Source organism: Pseudorca crassidens, chromosome 4 (genome assembly GCF_039906515.1).
Source record: "Pseudorca crassidens isolate mPseCra1 chromosome 4, mPseCra1.hap1, whole genome shotgun sequence".
Classification (NCBI taxonomy): Eukaryota; Metazoa; Chordata; class Mammalia; order Artiodactyla; family Delphinidae; genus Pseudorca; species Pseudorca crassidens.
This window is the reverse complement of record NC_090299.1, coordinates 141,452,442-141,469,015: the sequence shown is the minus strand read 5'-3', so window position 1 is coordinate 141,469,015 and position 16,574 is coordinate 141,452,442. Positions and strand designations below refer to the sequence as shown.

The following is a 16,574-nucleotide window of genomic DNA, read 5'->3' as shown; positions in this document are numbered from 1 at the left end:
ATTGGTTCTGGCTGAATCCCAAGCATTTGTGTCAACATTGGTCTGCCCTATGATTATGACAGAACTGTTCCTTGGCAGCAGGGCTGGTGAGGGGCCTGGAGGCTCAGGAGCTAGGTACACTCTGCTACTTGGGGAAACTCCTCCGTGTTTTTTTAAAGGGATCATTGTCATCTCAGGAGTTCAACCATCTTGCCTAAAATTATCTTTGTCCAAGGAGGTCAGTGAGAAGAGAGATGAGTGAGGTAAAAGTAGAAGACTTTGTGATAAATGTGGGATTTGAACTGAACTTTGAGGGATGGTAGGATTTACTTAGATGTGCTATACAGAAGACAATAGCTTAGACCTAGAACTGATGCCATATTGAGGGTTGTAGTGGAAGTTCTGATAGGATTAGAGGAAAATTTTTCCTGGGGGAGTAAAACCCACCCGTTATAACTCAGATATGCAGAGAAATGTGTGCATTATTTTATATGTAAGTGATATGGTCTTTCTAGTAAGGCTCATTTACTCGTTGCTTAGAAGGCAAAACAACCATTAAAGCCAGTCTAGATTAAAAGTAGTTTGAGTTTATAATATAAACAATATCCTTGGGTAATAATACTTCTCTCCAGGAAACATCGCTTATCTCTCAGGTATGTCACCCTTCTTCCTAGCACTTCTCCAAGATGGCGAGGTGTACAGGATAGTGGGTGGGGCAGAGTTACTTGCCTCGTGCCCATTGTCCATTGCCCTTATCTGTGGGGCAGCGTCTCTTGATTCCCTGGTTGCTGAATGCCTCATTGACCTACAGTGCTCATGCTTGTGACTGATGAACTCAAGGTCCATTTAAAACAATATCTCTCAGGGGGTACACACTGGGTGACTCCGGTCTTCTCCTTGGCTTTTGCTGGACCATGGAACCCTGGCTGTGACACCCACTTGGTCATGTCCTGAGAAGTCCACCCTGCAGACGTAGTTCCAGAGCTACCTCAATTTATGGCAGTGATCTCCCTCTGAGAAGCTTCTTGGTCAGATTCATAACTACATCTGCATCTGGTCTACCCCTCACAGTTCAGGAAAGCTAAACCTCAGTGATCCCCTGCCTGCCAGTGGTTTACTTTGATACGGCTCCACCCAGGTCCTTATGGAGAAAGAAGCTTGTGAGCAGAGTGGGACCATGAGAAGTAAAAAGGAATTGACATGTCTACTCATCTCAGTGCCTCCCTCCCCTTCTTTTCCTACAATTCTTTCAGTGTCAAAAACAGGCAGGATTCTTCCTTTTCCTCTCAGGTCTTCCTTAGGTAGGAGTCTATAGTTCAGCTGAGCAAAGATGGCAAAGGAAGGATAATCTTCCGTCAAGATAACAACTTGATTTACAAGCCTCTTGTTTTACTGCAAAATCTTATTTTCTGAATGTTAGAAGTTGAAAATTTCTTCTCTCTTGGTCTTTGCATTTGCAGTTATTCTATGATAAATCTTAATCACCCCAAGCTGTAAGCATGGGGCAGATTTGGGAAAAGGTCATGTGCTCAAAAAGTCCAAAGGTTAAAAAAAAAAAAAAAGCACATTAACATTTCAGAGTGTTTTTTGTCACAAGTGGTAAAAAAGTGACTCAGAAAACTGACCCAGGTTCTTTGAACCAGATTTTCCAAGCTCTATCCTGTGATTAGTTAATAGCATGTGTAAAATGATTCCTTCCAAAAGGAATGTATGGCCAAAGAGGATATCTGCCTCTTAAGAGAGTCACAACAAATATTAGCTTATTAAAGGTTCTGAAAAGTCCTGCATATAAAAAGTATCTGTTAAGTTTTAACCATGAAGCTTAAAAAAATCGTTAAATACCTACTGATTCTTAGTGGAAAACAGCTTTTAGCCATGGTTGACCTAAATTCAGGGCATGGTCATGGCCATCCCAGTTCAAGCCTAAAACCAAAGAGAAACCAGAGACTTGAACGGCTGTTTATACAACTTGCTTTGTAATGCTTTTTTGCCAAGGACCATTACTGAACCTCTAATGAAGGTATTTTTCAAAGTAAATCTGTATTTTAAACCTGTTCACCTAATATTTGCTTTGAACTGAACTCCAGGTAGAAATCATTTTCTTTGTGAAGTATTTTTTCGGGGAAGTAGCTTACGTGATGTGGAAACTGCTTCATAATACGTATGCCTAAGCAGTGAGCCTTTTGTTAGAGCCAGTTAGTTTTCTCTCCCAATTGTGAGACTCTGAAATTTTGTTTCATTTGGCTACAGGCAAACAGATTCATTTGGGACCACTTCTGCATCAGCTTTCTGTAGATGAGGAGTATAATATTAATAATATTTATGTTTATATAATTCTAGAATTCACTATAGACAGAAATATCCAGGATATACACTTGTCTGAAGTAATATACCAACTAATATGCTTATTTTAGAGTTCTTCTGTGATCTACAAAATGAAGAAAAAAGATGCTGTGCCTGATAAAAAGATAGATTGAGACTTACAGAATTAAAGACAAAAAATTTTGGAGCTGGAAGAGACTAAGCCAGTACCTCTATATACCATATATCAAACCAGAGAAATGAGGCTCAGAGAAGTTAAATAACAATTTTAAGATTCTGTAGTGAGCAGTAAAATATAATTTTACTTTTGGTAAGCTGAATGATAATTTAACATTTTAGGTAACTTTGTTTTTGTTTGAAACATTACACTGTAACTCAAGGAATCTGACTCCTTTTAAGATCTTAAACCAGATGCACATTGTGGAAGTTAAATTCCCCATTGTCTGTATATATTTTATTCACTGAAAGGAAGTATATTTACAAAACTTATAAATATGTGGAGGAACAGCCTCAACTTTTAATTTATTTTGAAGATAGGAGTGTTTTGTGACTGACGATAAATGAAAGCTACAACTTCACTACAACTTTATTGCAGAAGGCTTTTGTCCCCCAATTGGAGTAATTTGTATTTATGAGCCACAATGGAATGAATTTATAATGCAGTTATAAATCATACTTACATTATTGTTCCCAGAAATTAAAAAGGGTTTTAAATAGAAAAGTCACAGAATAATTATATTGCTTTGATGGGGGTAGGAAAGTTACTATGGGGAGTAGTGTGGAAACTGGGAAAGGAATGTGGATGGAGATGGAGATTGTGGCAAAACCTTGGCTTTTAACCTAAAATGCCCTGGGAATAAATACATCTGTTAAATTTTGTCCTTAATTTTTTATTCTTTATGCTGAAATCTCCAGATTTTAACACATAGTAGCAGCTGAAAAGTTATATAGAAAATAAATGAATGAATAAATATAGATCTGGAGAATTGTTGCCAGTAATAGTATAAGGGAGGAAGTTTTTCCATATAATTAAGACACTCTCAATTCTTTTACAGTACATTCATCTGATACTTTCACTGCCTGGATATAGCCATAACTGTACATATGAGAATCCAGTGCAAGTCAACATATATTTTCCAAGCAATACATTTTCTGAGGTGACTTCTAAGTGTAGTCCACTTTAGCTTTATTTGAGAAAACCAACCTCTTATTATCTAAATGAGATCGTCTCCTTATTGTGTCAAGTTGATCTCAAGGGAGTGTACATGTAATACAACTTAAATTCAGGCTGAGTCAAGGCACTTTTAACAATATTCAGTGAATTCAGTCAGTGTTGATAGTGAGTTTCTATATGTCAGGTCTGGAGTTAACATTCTTCTGCATCATAGCTGGGAGTTGGAACAGAATTCATTAGTTGGCTCAGTCATTCACTTTGACTGTATACCCCATTGTTTGTAGTAGACTATTAGCTGCTGGACTTTAAACTAGTTACTTAAGCTCACAGAGGCTCTGTTTCCTCAATTGTACAATAAGGGTAATACCTATCTTACAGGGTTTGGGTGAGAATGAAATGGATCATTCGACATGCCAGCTGCCCAGTGCAGTTCATGTGGAGGTTACTGCACCAGTAACTGGTAATTCCTTCTACACATTTCCCTCCTTTATATTCTTTTACTGTACTGCAGGTCAAAATGTAAATAACTCAGTTAGTTTTGCTTCCAACGCTTTAATAATCTCTTCATTACTTCTAGGGCTGCCAGGTAAAATACAGGATACCTAGTTAAACTTGAATCTCAGATCAACAACGAATACATTTTTACTATGAATTTGTCTCAGATATTGCATGGGACATACTTATACTAAATCAGTCATGTTTACCTGAAATTCTGATTTAACTGAGTGTCTTTTTTTTGTTTGTTTTTTTTTGTTTTTTTGCGGTACGCGGGCCTCTCACTGTTGTGGCCTCTCCCATTGCGGAGCACAGGCTCCGGACGCGCAGGCTTAGCAGCCGTGGCTCACGGGCCCAGCCGCTCCATGGCATGTGGGATCTTCCCGTACCGGGCCACGAACCCGTGTTCCCTGCATCGGCAGGCGGACTCTCAACCACTGCGCCACCAGGGAAGCCCATATCTTGTATTTTTATTGGCTAAATCTGGCAACTTTATTACTACATGCGGAATTTTACATTATTAGCGATTGATGTTCCTTATTAAAGACATTATTAAGTAAGTTATAAGGAATAGTAAATACTAGATGCTAGTTATTTGTGTATTACAATATTATATATTATAATGAAAGTCATATATATTAAAAGAATCAGACTTGATATAAAAATTTTGGTATGATTTTTTATTATAATTGCCTGTGTTTTATTTCGTAAGCCACCAGAGAGGGGGAGGGGGAAGGGAGGGAGGTAGGTGAGAATCTAGTAGAGAGAGATTGTGAATGTACTTTTGGTTGTAAATCAATTAACTTAGGAAATGAATCACACTTAGGTAATTAAGAATGATTTAACTTCAGAGAGTGAGATCTGATAACAGTAAATCCCATGGATGTGTCAGCCATACCTGGGATATTGTAACTAGAGAGAGTAACATGATGTTTTGTAATCTGTGGAGACTAGGAAGTAAATTCAGTATGGATCCAGCATTATATTTAATGGAACTTTGTTTTATACTGCTTCAGCATTTGAAATAATAAAGGTAACATATTTTCATTGCAACATTGTATTACTACTTATAATGTTTTGTAGTTATTTGTGATTGTTACTTTGTAGCATTTCTAAAATTGAATGAACATATTTGTTGTTAATGCTATTATAAAGGTTTTGCATTTTCTTTGCTGTACAGGCATTGTATACCCAATATAAAAATTTGGAGTTTACAGAAAATTACAAAAATTACTCACGGCCTATTACACAAAGAAAACAACTAGTATTTTATAGATAGTTTATTTAAAAAAAATTTTATTGAAGTATACTTGATTTACAACATATTATTAATTTCTGTTGTAATTCAGTATTTCATATATTACACTCCATTAAGTTATTACAGAATAACAGCTATAATTCCTTATGCTGTACAGTATATCACTGTTGCTCATCTATTTTATACATAGTAGTCTTTATCTCTTTGTCCCATACCCCTGTTTTGCCCCTCACTCCATCCGTCTCCCCACTGGTAACAGCTAGTTTGTTTCCTGTATCTGTGAGTCTGTCTCTTTTTTATATACATTCGTCTGTTTTATTTTTTAGATTCCACATATCAGTGATATCAAACATTTGGCTTTCTCTGACTTATTTCACTAAGCATACTATTCTCTAGGTCCATTCACATTGCTGCAAATGGCAGAATTTCATTCTCTTCTATGGCTCAGTAATATTCCATTGTGTATACATGTATCACATCTTTATCCATTCGTTTGTTGGTGGACACTAGGGTTCCTTTCAGATCTTAGCTATTATAAATAGTGCTGCTATGAACATTGGGGTGAATGTATCTTTTTGAATTAGCGTTTTAATTTTTTTCTGTATATATATACCCCAGACTGCAATTGCTGGGTCATATGGTAGTCCTATTTTTGGTTTTTTAAGGAACCTCCATACTGTTCTCCATAGTGGCTGTATCAATTTACATTCCCACCAACAGTGTAATTGGAAAAATTGGAAAAACTTCCTTTTCTTCACACTTTCTCCAACATCTGTTATTTGGAGACTTTTTGATGATAGCCATTCTGACAGGTGTGAGGTGATATCTCATTATGGTTTTGGTGTGCATTTCTCTGCTAGCCATGTTGCACATCTTTACATGTGATTGTTAGCCATCTGTATGTCTTTTTATGAAAAATGTCCATTCAGGTCTTCTGCCCATTTTTTGATTGGGTTGTTCTTTGATTTGAGTTGTATGAATTGTTTGTATATTTTGGATATTCACCCTTTGTTGGTCATATCATTTGCAAATATTTTTTCCTATTCAGTTGGTTGTCTTTTCGTTTTGTTGGTGATTTCTTCTGCTGTGCAAAAGCTTTTAAGCTTGATTAGGTCCCATTTGTTTATTTTTGCTTTTATTTACTTTACTTCAGGAGATGGATCAAAAAAAAAACATTGCTGTGATTTATGTTAGTGTTCTTCCTATGTTCCCTTCTAGGAGTTTCATGGCTTCAGATCTTACATTTAGGTCTTTATTCCATTTTGAGTTTATTTTTGTATATGGTATTAGGGAATGTTCTAATTTCATTCTTTTACATGTAGCTGTCCAGTTTTCCCAACACCATTTATTGAAGAGGCTGTCTTTTCTCCATTGTATATTCTTGCCTCCTTTGTCATTGATTGACCATAGGTGCATGGGTTTATTTCTGGGCTTTCTATCCTGTTCCATTGATCTGTGTGTCTGTTTTTTGCAGGACCATACTGTTTTGATTACTGTAGCTTTATAGTGTAGTCTGAAGTCAGTGGATGTGACCCTTCTAGCTCTTTCTCAGGATTGTTTTGGGAATTGGGGGGTCTTTTGTGTTTCCATATAAATTTTAAAACTCTTTGTTCTAGTTTTGTAAAAAGTGAGATTGGTATTTTGATAGGGATGTATTGAATCTGTAGATTGCCGTAGGTAGTATGGTCATTTTAACAATACTGAGTCTTCCAATTCAAGAACACAGTATATCTTTCCATCTGTTTGTGTCTTCAGTTTCTTTCATCAGTGTCTTATAGTTTTTGGAGTTCAGGTCTTTTGCCTCCTTAAGTAGGTTTATTCCTAGGTATTTTATTCTTTTGTTGTATTTTTTTCTTTTGGTAAATAGGATTGTTTCCTTAATTTCTTTTTCTGATAGTTCAGGTTAGTGTATAGAAATGCAAAAGATTTCTGTATATTAACTTGTATCCTGTGACTTTACCAAATTCATTGATTAGCTCTAGTAGTTTTGTGGTAGCATCTTTAGGATTTTCTATGTATAGTATAGGACTTTTAATGCTATGTTAAATGGAAGTGATGAGCGTGGGCATCCTTGTCTTATTCCTGAATTTACAGGAAAGGCTTTCAGTTTTTCACTATTGAGTATGATGTGAGCTATGGGTTTGTCATAAATAGTCTTTATTATGTTGAGATATGTTCCCTCTGCACCAGCTTTGATATATATTTTAATCATAAATGGATGTTGCATATTGTCAACTGCTTTCTTTGCATCTATTGAGATGGTCATGTGATTTTTACCCTTTTGTTAATGTGGTGTATCACATGGATTGCTTTATGTCCATCCTTTATGTCCATCCTTGTGTCCCTGAAATAAATCCCACTTGATCATGGTATATCATCCTGTTTATATATTGCTGGATTAGGTTTGCTAATATTGTTTTGAGGGTTTTTGCATCGATATTCATCAAAGATATTGGCCTATAATTTTGTTTTCATAGTGTCTTTGTCTCTTTTTGATATCAAGGTAATGGGGGCCTCATAAAATGATTTTGGGAGTGTTCCTTCCTCTTTAATTTTTTTGGAATAGTTTGAGAAGGATAAGTGTAAGTTCTTTATATGTTTGATAGAATTCCCCAGTGAGGCTATCAGGTCCTGAACTTCTGTGATTTTTTAAATTACAAATTCAGTTTTACTGTTAGTGATCAGTCTGTTCAAATTGTTTCTTCTTGATTCAGTCTTGACAGATTGTATGTTTCTAGAAATTTGTCCATTTCTTCTAGATTGTCCAATTTATTGGCACATAACTGTTCATAGTATTCTCTTATGATTTTTTGTATCTCTGTGGTATTGGTTGTTGTTTCTCCTCTTTCATTTATTATTATTATTTTGTGTTTGTTTATTTGGTCCTTTCTGTTTTCTTCTGGTGATCCTGGCTAAAGGTTTATCAATTTTGTTTATCTTTTCAAAAAACCGGCTCTTAGTTTCATTGATGTTTTCTATTGTTTATTGTCTTTATTTCCTCCCTGACTTTTATTATTTCCTTTCTTCTAGGGCTTTGTTTGTTCTTCTTTTTCTAATTCCTTTAGGTGGTAGGTTAGGTTGTTTGTGATGTTTCTTGTTTCTTGAGGAAGGCTTATATCTCTATAAACATCCCTCTTAAAGCTACTCTTGCTGCATCCCATAGATTTTGGTGTGGTGTGTTTCAGTTTTCATTGGTCTTGAGCTATTTTCTTGTTTCCTCTTTGATTTCTTCATTCACGCGTCGGTTTTTAAGTAGCATATTGTTTAGTGTCCACGTGTTTCTTCTTTTCCCATTTTTTCTTCTGTACTTGATTTTTAGTTTCATGCCATTGTGATAGGAAAAAATGCTTGATGTAATTTTTATCCTCCTAAATTTGTTGAGACTTGTGGCCTAGCATGTGATCTGTCCTGTAGAATGTTCTATGTGCACTTGAAAAGAATGTATATTCTGCCATTTTGGGATGTAATGTTTTTTAGATATCTATTAAGTCCAACTGGTCTGTTGTGTCATTTAAGACCCCTGTTGCCTTAATGATTTTCTCTCTGGATGACCTGTCCATTGATGTAAGTGAGGTGTTAAAGTCCTCTACTATTATTGTATTGTTGTCAATTTCTCCCATTCTGCCTGTTAGTATTTGCTTTATAAATTTAGGTGTTGCTGTATGAGGTGAATATGTGTTAATGAGAAGAATATCCTCTTTTTGTATGGATCCCTTCATTATTCTATAGTCCCCTTCTTTGTCTTTTGTTATAGCCTTTGTTTTACAGTCTATTTTGTCTAATGTGAGTATCTCTACTCCCGCTTTCTTATTGTTACTGTTTACATGAAATATCTTTTTTCATCTCCTCACTTTAAGTCTGTGAACGTTTTTAGCTCTGAACTGAGTCTCATGTAGGCAGTGTATATATGGGTCTTGCTTTTTTAATTCAATTAGCCACTCTATGTCCTTTTTATTTTTTCATTTTTTTAATTAAAAATTTTTTTAACATCTTTATTGGAGTATAATTGCTTTACAATGGTGTGTTAGTTTCTGCTTTATAACAAAGTGAATCAGCTATGCATACATATATCCCCATATCTCCTCCCTCTTGCGTCTCCCTCCCACCCTCCCTGTCCCACCCCTGTAGGTGGTCACAAAGCACCGAGCTGATCGCCCTGTGCTATGTGGCTCCTTCCCACTAGCTGTCTGTTTTACATTTGGTAGTGTATATATGCCCATGCCACTCTCTCACTTCATCCCAGCTTACACTTCCCCCTCCCCATGTCCTCAGGTCCATTCTCTACGTCTGCATCTTTATTCCTGTCCTGCCCCTAGGTTCTTCAGAACCAATTTTTTTCTTTGAATCCATATATATGTGTTAGCATATGGCATTTGTTTTTCTCTTTCTGACTAACTTCACTCTGTGTGACAGACTCTAGGTCCATCCACCTCACTACAAGTAACTCAATTTCATTTCTTTTTATGGCTGAGTAGTATTGTATTGTATATATGTGCCACATCTTCTTTATCCATTCATCTGTCCATGGACACTTAGGTTGCTTCCATGTCCTGGCTATTGTAAATGGAGCTGCAATGAACATTGTGGTACATGACTCTTTTTGAATTATGGTTTTCTCAGGGTATATGCCCAGTAGTGAGATTGCTGGGTCGTATGGTAGTTCTATTTTTAGTTTTTTAAGGAACCTCCATACTGTTCTCCATAGTGACTGTATCAATTATCATTCCTACCAGCAGTGCAAGAGGATTCCCTTTTCTCCACACCCTCTCCAGCATTTATTGTTTGTACATTTTTTGATGATGGCCATTCTAACCGGTGTGAGGTGATACCTCATTATAGTTTTGATTTGCATTTCTCTTAATGATTAGTGATGTTGAGCATCCTTTTGTGTGTTTGTTGGCAATCTGTATATCTTCTTTTGAGAAATGTCTAAGTGTTCTGCCCATTTTTGGATTGGGTTGTTTGTTTTTTTCATATTGAGCTGCATGAGCTGCTTGTAAATTTTGGAGATTAATCCTTTGTCAGTTGCTTCATTTGCAAATACTTCCTACCATTATGAGGGTTGTCTTTTCGTCTTGTTTATGTTTTCCTTTGCTGTGCAAAAGCTTTTAAGTTTCACTAGGTCCCATTTGTTTATTTTTGTTTTCATTTCCATTTCTTTAGGAGGTGGGTCAAAATGGATCTTGCTGTGATTTATATCATAGTGTTATGCCTGTTTTCCTCTGAGAGTTTTCTAGTGTCTGGCCTTACATTTAGGTCTTTAATCCATTTTGAGTTTATTTTTGTGTATGGTGTTAGGCAGTGTTCTAATTTCATTCTTTTGCATGTAGCTGTCCACTTTTCCCAGCACCACTTATTGAAGAGGCTGTCTTTTCTCCATTGTATATTCTTGCCTCCTTTATCAAATGTAAGGTGACCATAGGTGCGTGGGTTTATCTCTGAGCTTTCTGTCCTGTTGCATTGATCTATATATCTGTTTTTGTGCCAGTACCATACTGTCTTGATTGCTGTAGCTTTGTAGTATTGTCTGATGTCTGGGAGCCTGATTCCTCCAGCTCTCTTTTTCTTTCTGAAGATTGCTTTGGCTATTCGGGGTCTTTTACGTTTCTATACAAATTGTGAAATTTCTTGTTGTAGTTCTGTGAAAAATGCCATTGGTAGTTTGATAGGGATGCATTGAATCTGTAAATTGCTTTGGGTAGTGTAGTCATTTTCACAATGTTGATTCTTCCAATCCAAGAACATGGTGTATCTCTCCATCTGCTTGTATCACCTTTAATTTCTTTCATCAGTGTCTTATAATTTTCTACATACAGGTCTTTTGTCTTCCTGAGGTAGGTTTATTCCTAGGTATTTTTATTCTTTTAGTTGCAGTGATAAATGGAAGTGTTTCCTTAATTTCTCTTTCAGATATTTCATCATTACTGTGTAGGAATGCAAGAGATTTCTGTGCATTAATTTTGTATCCTGCTACTTTACCTAATCCATTGATTAGTTCTAGTAGTTTTCTGGTAGCATCTTTAGGATTTTGTATGTATAGTGTCATGTCATCTGCAAACAGTGACAGCTTTATTTCTTCTTTTCCAATTTGTATTCTTTGTATTTCTTTTTCATCTCTAATGCTGTGGCTAAAACTTCCAAACCTATGTTGAATAATAGTGGTGAGAGTGGGCAACCTTGTCTTGTTCCTGATCTTAGAGGAGATGGTTTCAGTTTTTCACCTTTGAGAACAATGTTGGCTGTGGGTTTGTCATATATGACCTTTATTATGTTGAGATAAGTTCCCTCTATGCCTACTTTCTGAAGGGTATTTTTATCATAAATGGGTGTTGAATTTTGTCAAGAGCTCTTTCTGCATCTATTGAGTTGATCATACGGCTTTTCTCCTTCAGTTTCTTAATACGGTGTATCACATTGATTGAATTGTGTATGTTGAAGAAACCTTGTATTCCTGGGATAAACCCCACTTGATCATGGTGTATGATCCTTTTAATGTGCTGTTGGATTCTGTTTGCTAGTATCTCGTTGAATATTTTTGCATCTATGTTCATCAGTGATATTAGCCTGTAGTTTTCTCTGTTGGTGACATCTTTGTCTGGTTTTGGTATCAAGATGATGGTGGCCTTGTATAATGAGTTTGGGAGTGTTTCTCCCTCTGCTATATTTTGGAAGAGTTTGAAAAGGATAGGTGTTAGCTCTTCTCTAAATGTTTGATAGAATTTGCCTGTGAATCCATCTGGTCCTGCGCTTTTGTTTGTTGGAAGATTTTTAATCACAGTTTCAATTTCAGTGCTTGTGATTGGTCTGTTTATATTTTCTGTTTCTTCCAGGTTCAGTCCTGGCAGGTTGTGCTTTTCTAAGAATTTGTCCATTTCTTCCAGGTTGTCCATTTTATTGGCCTGTAGTTGCTTGTAGTAATCTCTCATGATCCTTTGTATTTTTGCAGTGTCAGTTGTTACTTCTTCTTTTTCATTTCTAATTGTATTGATTTGAGTCTTCTCCCTTTTTTACTTGATGAGTCTGGCTAACGGTTTATCAATTTTGTTTATCTTCTCAAAGAACCAGCTTTTACTTTTATTGATCTTTGCAACTGTTTCCTTCATGTCTTTTTCATTTATTTCTGATCTGATCTTTATGATTTCTTTCCTTCTGCTAACTTTGGGATATTTTTGTTCTTCTTTCTCTAAATGCTTTACGTGTAATGTTAGGTTGTTTATTTGAGATGTTTCTTGTTTCTTGAGGTAGGATTGTATTGTTATAATCTTTCCTCTTAATACTCCTTTTGCTGCATCCCATAGGTTTTGGATCATCATGTTTTCATTGTCATTTGTTTCTAGGTATTTTTTGTTTTCCTCTTTGATTTCTTCAGTTATCTCTTAGTTATTTAGTGGTGTATTGTTTAGCCTCCATGTGTGTGTATTTTTTACAGGTTTTTTTTCCTGTAATTGATACCTAGTCTCATAGTGTTGTGGTTGGAAAAGATACTTGATATGATTTTAATTTTCTTAAATTTACCAAGGCTTGATTTGAGACCTGTCTGTGATCTATCCTGGAGAATGTTCCATGAGCACTTGAGAAGAAACGGTATTTTGGTGTTCATGGATGGAATGTCCTATAAATATCAGTTAAGTCCATCTTGTTTAATGTATCATTTAAAGCTTGTGTTTCCTTATTTATTTTCATTTTGGTTGATCTGTCCATTGGTGAAAGTGGGGTGTTAAAGTCCCCTACTATTATTGCATTACTGTCAATTTCCCCTTTTATGGCTGTTAACATTTGCCTTATGTATTGAGGTGCTCCTGTGTTGGGTGCCTAACTATTTACAATTGTTATATCTTCTTCTTGGATTGATCCCTTGATCATTATGTAGTGTCCTTCTTTGTCTCTTGTAATAGTCTTTAAAGTCAATTTTGTCTGATAGGAGAATTGCTACTCCAGCTTTCTTTTGATTTCCATTTGCATGGAATATCTTTTTCCATCCCCTCACTTTCAGTCTGTATGTGTCTCTAGGTCTGAAGTGGGTCTATTGTAGACGGCATATATATGAGTCTTGTTTTTGTAGCCATTCAGCCAGTCTGTGTCTTTTGGTTGGAGCATTTAATCCATTTACGTTGAAGGTAGTTATGCATATGTATGTACCTAGTACCATTTTCTTAATTGTTTTGGGTTTGTTATTGTAGGTCTTATCCTTCTCTTGTGTTTCCCTCCTAGGGAAGTTCCTTTAGCATTTGTTGTAAAGCTGGTTTGGTGGTGCTGAATTCTCTTAGCTTTTGCTTGTCTGTAAAGGTTTTAATTTCTCCCTCAAATCTGAATGAGATCCTTGCTGGGTAGAGTAATCTTGGTTGTAGGTTTTTCCCTTTCATCACTTTAAATATGTCCTGCCACTCCCTTCTGGCTGCAGAGTTTCTGCTGAAAGATCAGCTGTTAACCTTATGGGGATTCCCTTGTGTGTTATTTGTTGTTTTTCCCTTGTTGCTTTTTAACATTTTTTCTTTGTATTTCATTTTTGATAGTTTGGTTAATATATGTCTTGGTGTGTTTCTCCTTGGATTTATCCTGTATGGGAGACTCTGCCCTTCCTTGACTTGATTATTTCCTTTCCCATATTAGGGAAGTTTTCAACTACAATTTCTTCATATATTTTCTCAGTCTGTTTCTTTTTCTCTCCTTCTTCTGGCACCTCTATAATTTAAATGTTGGTGCGTTTAATATTGTCCCAGAGGTCTCTGAGACTGTCCTCAATTCTTTTCATTCTTTTTTCTTTATTCTTCTCTGCGGTAGTTATTTCCACTGTTATACCTTTCAAGTCACTTATCTGTTCTTCTGCGTCAGTTATTTTGCTATTGATTACGTCTAGAGAATTTTAACTTTCATTTATTGTGCTGTTCATCATTGTTTGTTTGCTCTTTAGTTCTGCTAGGTCCTTGTTACATGTTTCTTGTTTTTACTCCATTCTATCTCCAAGATTTTGGATCATTTTAGTATCATTACTCGGAATTCTTTTTCAGGTAGACTATTTCCTCTTCTTTTGTTTGGTCTGGTGGGTTTTTACTTTGCTCCTTCATCTGCTGTTTGCTTCTCTCTCTTCTCATTTTGCTTATCTTAACTGTTTTCGGCATCTCCTTTTCGCCGTCTGCATGTTCGTAGTTCCCATTCTGTTTGGTGTCTGCCCCAGTGGCTAAGGTTGGTTTAGTGGGTTGTGTAGCATTCCTGGTGGAGCGGACTGGTGCCTATGTTCTGGTGGATGAGGTTGGATCTTGTCCTTCTGGTGAGCGGGACCACATCTGGTCTTGTGTTTGGGGGGGTGTCTGTGACCTTATTATGATTTTAGGCAGCCTCTCTGCTAATGTGTGGGGTTGTGTTCCTGTCTTGCTCGTTGTTTGGCATAGGGTGTCCAGCCCTGTAGCTTGCTGGTCGTTGAGTCGAGCTGGGTCTTAGTGTTGAGATGGACATCTCTGGGAGAGTTTTCGCCATTTGATATTACATGGATCTGAGAGGTCTCTGGTGGACCAATGTCCTGAACTTGGCTCTCCCACCTCAGAGGAACAGGCCTGACATCCGGCCGGAGCACGAAGACCCTGTCAGCCACATGGCTTTTGGGAGGTCTGAGGTCTTCTGCCAGCATTCAGTAGGTGTTCTGTTGGAGGTGTTCCACATGTGGACGTATTTCTGATATATTTGTGGGGAGGAAGGTGATCTCCACGTCTTACTCCTCTGCCATCTTGAAGGTCTGCTGATGTTGGAAGGTCTCCTGCAGAGGTGGGGGGCAGCTGTGGCTTAGAACGGGGACAGGGACACTCCACCCTATGTCTTTTGACATTTAAAGTAATTATTGATAAGTATGTGCATACTGCCATTTTATTACTTCTTTTCCGTTTTTTTTTAGTTCTTTGTTCATTTCTTCTTTTTGAACCTTCCCTTGTGTTTTGATGATTTCCTATAGCAGTATGTTTCTATTCCTTCCTTTTTTAGTTTTTGTGTATCTTTTGTAGGTGTTTGGTTTGTGGTTCCTATGCGGTTCATATATGTTGACCTATAACTATATCTACTTGTTTTAAACTGGCAGTCATTTAAGTTCACACACAGTCTAAAAGATCTACATTTTTACTCCTCTTCCCCACATTTTGTGTTTTTGATGTCATATTTTATATCTTCATGTTTATCCCTTCACTTTATTTATTTTCTAAAAACTTTTTATTTCATTTTTTTAAAATTAATTTTTTATTTATTGCCTGCGTTGGGTCTTCATTGCTACTTGTGGGCTTTCTCTAGTTGTCGCGAGCGGGGGCTACTGTTCATTGAGGTGCGCGGGCTTCTCACTGCGGTAGCTTCTCTTGTTGCGGAGCCTGGGCTCTAAAGCTCAGGCTCAGTAGTTGTGGCACACAGGCTTAGTTGCTCCGTGGCATGTGGGATCTTCCCGGAACAGGGATCAAACCTGTGTCCCCTCTAGTGGCAGGCAGATTCTTAACCACTGTGCTGCCAGGAAGTCCCTATCCCTTCACTGTTTATTGTAGTTATAGTTACTTTTACAGTTTTTTGTCTGTTAATCTTCATAATGGCTTATTTAAGTGGTTGATCCTCAGTCCTTACTATATATTTGCTTTTCTTAGTAGGATTTTACCATTCCTATAGAGTTTTTTTTCTTTTCCACTTAGAGAAGACCATTCAGCATTTCTTTTAGGGTAGGTTTAGCATTGATGAACTCATTTAATTTTTGTTTTTCTGTGAAGTTCTGTATCTCTCCTTTGATTCTAAATGATAATCTTGTTGGGTAGAGTATTTTGGTTGCAGGTTTTTCCCGAACATTCTTATTACCAGTGCTTTGAGTTCTTTATCTGGTAAATTGTTTTTCTGTTTCATTATTTTTTCAGGGGCTTTCTCTTGCTCTTTTAGTTGAGAGCAGTTCCTCTGCCTTTTGATTTTGCTTGAATTTAGGTGAAAAGTTACCTATTGTGGTCTTGAAGGGGGGTTCTTATGTGGGAACGTATCTATAGAGACTGCATGTGTCCAGTCCCTTTGGTGGGAGAGCTGGGTTTGACATGGTTGCAAGTCACGTCTTTCCTCAGGGTGTGCTGGCAGCTGTCACCTTGCTAGGGGGTGTGGCTGGAGATGGAGGGGCTGGAGCTGGTGCTGGGGGTGAGGTGGGACTTCCTCTCTGTTCAGTGGCTATCACTGCCCTATGAGGGTGGGGTCTGATCCCAATTTCCTGGAGCAAAAAGCCCTGCAGGTTGGCTGGAGCCGGCTCTGTTCCTTTTGAGCGTGTTTTCCCCTGTTCCAGAGTGGGACCCTTGCCCCAGAACAGGGGAGTGCTGAACTGTGGGGCCTGTGTGGGCTCTGAGCTCATGT

The 16,574-nt window shown here is 37.1% G+C and overlaps 1 protein-coding gene across 1 annotated transcript in view; it reads left to right on the top strand.

Annotated features, from left to right (window-relative positions):
* The first annotated feature begins 3,757 nt into the window (after positions 1-3,757).
* The window catches only part of BMPR1B (bone morphogenetic protein receptor type 1B), a 382,378-nt gene continuing 369,561 nt past the window's right edge, over positions 3,758-16,574 (top strand). Inside the window, exon 1 of the mRNA XM_067736925.1 lies at positions 3,758-3,935. The gene's annotated coding sequence lies outside the window, so the exon portion shown is untranslated. The remainder of the gene's footprint in view (positions 3,936-16,574) is intronic.